The sequence below is a fragment of the Neofelis nebulosa genome, chromosome 8 (assembly GCF_028018385.1).
Source record: "Neofelis nebulosa isolate mNeoNeb1 chromosome 8, mNeoNeb1.pri, whole genome shotgun sequence".
Classification (NCBI taxonomy): Eukaryota; Metazoa; Chordata; class Mammalia; order Carnivora; family Felidae; genus Neofelis; species Neofelis nebulosa.
The window spans coordinates 53,201,977-53,207,183 of record NC_080789.1 but is presented as its reverse complement, the minus strand read 5'-3'; the positions used below and the strand labels follow the sequence as shown (position 1 = coordinate 53,207,183).

The 5,207-nt window shown below is 41.7% G+C and overlaps 1 pseudogene; it reads right to left on the bottom strand.

Annotated features, from left to right (window-relative positions):
• Positions 1-1,937: 1,937 nt before the first annotated feature.
• Positions 1,938-3,216, bottom strand: LOC131483976 (glyceraldehyde-3-phosphate dehydrogenase-like; annotated as a pseudogene).
• Positions 3,217-5,207: the final 1,991 nt, after the last annotated feature.

Below are 5,207 nucleotides of genomic sequence, written 5' to 3'. Positions count from 1 at the left end.
AGCATATCTTAACATAATATTTGCTCCCCAGTCTGGGATAAGGGGCTTGCTTTCCTGGGTTTTTGGTGAAAATAATAGATTAGTGGAGGATGACTGAGTTCATGCTACGAAATGAGTAATATATACACTTTTACTAAATAGTTCTTTAGTACATGGACTCCCTGAATGTTATACAATAGAGTATGAGTCACCGCTGTCCTCTCTTTCTTCTCACATAATCCACATCCTGCTGATCCTTCTTATCTGTGTTTCATGTTGTTCCTGCATGGTGGCAGTCTTTGCTTTCTGTCTCTAATGATGTACGTGCTCAACTTCCGCGTTAAGAACAATCTTCTTCCGTTGTGTTTCTAAGGGTGCTTCTCTCTCAACATTTGACAAAACTCCCCCTGGCAGTGTCTTACTTATTCTTCTCTCATTTCACTGATGAGTAAAGTTATGCTCCAAACCTTTTGGGCAGAAAAGTCATACCCATCTTGGTACCTTATTGGAAAATGGAATTGCTGCATGAACTGAAGCCCTGACACTTTGTGACTGCCCTTTAGCATCCCCCGGGGCTGCCAGGCTTCAGGCTTCCACTGTTAAACCCTTCCCTGCTTCTTTAACATAAGTAGTCCCTGAAATATGTTGAAAAACTTTGTATTTATTTTTTTAATGTTTTACTTATTTTTGAGAGAGAGAGAGTGAGTGAGTGAGAGCTGGGGAGGGACACAGAGAGAGGGGGAACAGAAGATCTGAAGTGGGCTCAGGGCTGACAGCAGCAAGCCTGATGCGGGGCTCCAACTCACAAACTGTGAGATCATGACCTGAGCCAAAATCGGACTCTCAGCTGACTGAGCCACCCAGGCGCCCAAGACTTTGTGTTTAACTGAAGATCACCCGTGCATGCATGCACACACCCCCACAAATGGAGAGATAGGGTTCCAATTTCCGTTGGGAGAGGTCCTAAGTAAAAAAGAGAAGTGTCCACTGAATATGAGTAACTGGGTTTCAACTGAAAAAGCTGTGGTTATAAAGTGACATAACGTATAAAAAACTTCCAGCTGTAAACTGACACACACTGGACACAAATAACAAGCTGATGTGAAAATGTGATGTGACTGTGCCATTAAAAAATATCACTGAAAAAATATATATCACTGACAGCAAAACAGGCTGTGGATTTTTTTTAACTTCAGCGTCCATAAATATCTCATTATCGCTGTCGGACAATTGCATTTATTTCAGAATGGGTTTTCTGTTCTAGGGACAGTTTGCAGACATTCGGCTATCCCATTTTACAAGTTCTTTATAGTGAAATGATGTGCTCTGTGTTCTCTAACATTGGGTTTTCATCCCATTTTATAGTAACATGTGCAGAAGGCACCTGACTCCGTGGTGGTATGTGCCTTAAGGAACTGTCACGCCTCATGTTCACTCTGTGGACTCTCCAGAAACTCACTCGAAACTCAGGATATATTCTCTGTTTTACCTCTTCCCTTCCATCATGAACCCTCTTGTTCTTACCCTCTGTGTTCAATTTCTGTCCCTCTCCTCACACATGGGCTCTGTCTCCCTGCCCAGCAACCTCACATTAATACGATATTAAGACTATATTCCTAGCTTTATACTCCAAGTTCTGTTTCTGGGCTCACCCCACATCTTGGGGTATTGTTGAGGCTCCCTGTGACCTAAGTCACATCCATCACTCCAAGTTCACTCTTGCCTGAAAATGAGTTTAAGAATCATACTTTCAAAGTTTTGAGGGGAGAACCTTCTCTTCCTCTCAAATACTTTCCTCGCCTGTTTGCTAGTACCTATAGTTAATTTATGCCATAAACAAAACACTATATCATAATGTCATGAAATTTTCTTTTCATTCTAGAATCTTTGGTGTGTTGGCTTTTTTTTTTTTTTTTTTTTTTTTTTTTGCTTGTATGTGACAAGAGGGCTCCCTAAGCCCCTCCCCTTCTTCAGGAGGTCTGGGATGGAAACTATGTAAAGATCAAAGACTCTCAGTATATTGGGGGATGAGTTGGGGCAAGAATTCCCCAGTAGCTGAGGGCCTCTCTCTTCCTCTTGCTATCGCTGGGGCTGGTGGTCCAGGTGGCTCTTACTCCTTGGAGGTCATGTTGACGGTAAGGTCCACCACCCATTTGCTGTAGCCAAATTCATTGTCATACCAGGAAATGAGCTAAACAAAGTGGTCACTGACAGCAATGCCAGCCCCAGCATCAAAGGTGGAAGAGTGTTAAAGTCACAGGACACAACCTGGTCCTCACGGTAGCCCAGGATGCCCTTGAGGGAACCTTCCCATGCCTGCTCTCACCACCTTCTTGATGTTACTGTATTTGGCAGCTTCCTCCAGGTGGCAGGTCAGATCCATGACCAACACATTGTGGGTGGGGACATGGAAGGCCATGACAGTAAGCTTCCCATTCAGCTCAGGGATGACCTTGCCTATAGCCTTGGCGAGGCCAGTAGAAGCAGAGATGATGTGGTGGGCAGCCTCTTGGCCATCACACCACAGCTTCCCAGAGGCCCCACCCATGGTCTTCTGGGTGGCAATGATAGCATAGACTATGGTCACGAGTCCCTCCACAATGCCAGAGTTGTCATGGATGACCTTGGCCAGAGGGGCCAAGCAGTGGATGGTACAGGAAACGTTGCTGACAATCTTGAGGGAGTTGTCATACCTCTCGTGGTTCATGCCCATCACAAACATGGGGGCATCAGCAGAAAGGGCAGAGATGATGACCCTCTTGGCCTCACCCTTCCGGTGAACACCAGCCTTCTCCATAGTGGTAAAGACTCCAGTGGACTCCATAGCATACTCTGCACCAGCATCACCCCATTTCATGTTGGTAGGATCTTGCCCTTGGAAAGTGAAGATGGTTTTTCCATTGATGACAGTGGAAAATTGTCAGCCTTGACTGTGCTGTTGAATTTGCCAGGGGTAGAATCATACAGGAACATGTAGACCATATAGCTGAGGTCAATGAAGCGGTCACTGATGGCGACAATATCTACGTTCCCAGAGTTAAAAGCAGCCCTGGTGACCAGGCATCCAATATGGCCAGATCCATTTACTCTGACCCAGACCATCACGTCTCCGAGATGCAGCTGCCACTCACTGCACCAGAAGATGCTACTGTGTGACAAACAGGGAGGAACAGAGAACCCGTTCTAGAAACTTTGATACTTGCTAAAGTTCGAATCATCCTGGGATTGGCAGTTTTTAAATCTGGGAAAAAGTGGTTTTTTTTATTAAAATTTTTTTTTCAACATTTATTTATTTTTGAGACAGAGAGAGACAGAGCATGAACGGGGGAGGGTCAGAGAGAGGGAGACACAGAATCCGAAACAGGCTCCAGGCTCTGAGCTGTCAGCACAGAGCCCGACGCAGGGTTTAAACTCACGGACAGTGAGATCATGACCTGAGCCGAAGTCGGCCGCTTAACCGACTGAGCCACCCAGGCGCCCCAAATCTGGGAAAAAGTTTTAATAAGCAGACAGAACCTTGGGACTGCGTTGGAGGGGCAAGATCTAGGACACCAGATATGTGTGTGGGAACACATGCATGTGTGTGCGCTTACATGTGCTCAGAATAAGGCCACTGTTTCTGTCTCCAAATCACACAGTTACCCTTCATTTTGCTGCAAATTTTTATCTTAATAAAAGTACAGAGGTAAATAAGTCTAATTTTTCTGTAGAAATAATTTGTACAGCAAAGAAGCTGAGGACAGTGTAATTTAGTTCCTAATCATACAAACTACATAATTTCTCAAGATGGGAATACATTGATTAGGCACCTGCATATGTCAGAGGCATCACCAACATTATCTCAATTCTCCCAGCAACCATAAAAGGGGGCTATTATTCTTCCAAATTTAGTGAAAAAGAAATAAGGCAAGGTCACAGATTTATTAGTGACACAGGCAGAATTCTAATCTAACTCCTGACACCTCATCTTATGTATTTTTTATATTCCATAAAGAAGAGGGATCTAGTAGTTAGAGCTCAGATTTTGATGTCAGAGAGACCTGGGTTCAAGTCTTCCCTCTTCTCTTACAATGTCTGAGACACAGCAATTTACCTCTGGGCCTTGGCTACTTCCAGTTTTATATTCTTTAACTTTCATCTTAACTTTCCTTCCTGTTTATTAGTGTCTGTTACTTTCTCCATTGCTCATGGTCCATCTATCGTCATAAGCTTTATGTTCCCTCGTCCCATCTGTAATTTTCTTCACTGTGTCAGATTCAGAAGTAATTGCTGGCACCTCTTAGCACTACTGAAATTGAAAGTGTGGGCATTTTGGCAATTACATTGACTGTCATTTTCATTCATGCTAAAGAATACTTAGCCAATTGTTATTTCTTCAAAACAGCTATATTTACAGTGTTTCTGTATACAACAGATGGTTATGTAGTTTATGTACATCATCCATGTCAAAATGTGGTTCCTTTATCTCAAATGAGTAGGGCAAGTTTAAAGTGGCTGGCTCTTGAAGGGACCAGCCCTTAGTTGGACTAATGGTATGTACTAAAAGTATGTACTGACCATAAAATTGTATGCTTTTTATCTGAAGACTTTTAGATAAATGTTTACTTCCAAAGAATAGGATTGTTGATATGACATAAAACAGTAATGGCTAATACGTACACAGCACTAACCATATACCAGGTACTGTTCCAAATGATAGACACCTAATTCATTGCTCACAATAACTCTTGAGGAGGGTATTATTAATGTTATTATTATTATTATTTCCATTTTATGGATACATTAAGTAACTTGCCTATATCACCCAGCTAGAAAGTGGTAAGGATAGTATTATAAACCAGAGATGAAAAGTAGACTGTTCAATATATGATATTTGGAATGTTGATTTTCTACATGGAAAAAATTAAATTATATCTCTGTTTTAATAAACTCCAGATAAAATAATATCTGTATGTGAAATATAGATTTCAAACATTGGAGGGAAATATAGACATAAATTTGTAATACTGGCGGTAAGGAAGATTGTCTTACACAAAAACAAAAATGACAAAACACATATTTGATCAATTTTACATCAAAAAAAATGTAAGTTCAACAAAGACACATAATCAAAGTCGAAAGCAAGAGACACGAAAGACAGAGATAACCAAATTTATATACAGATTATTGTTTAAACCCTTCAAAAATCTATTAGAAAAAGAAACGCCACAGAAAATGGACAATAGATG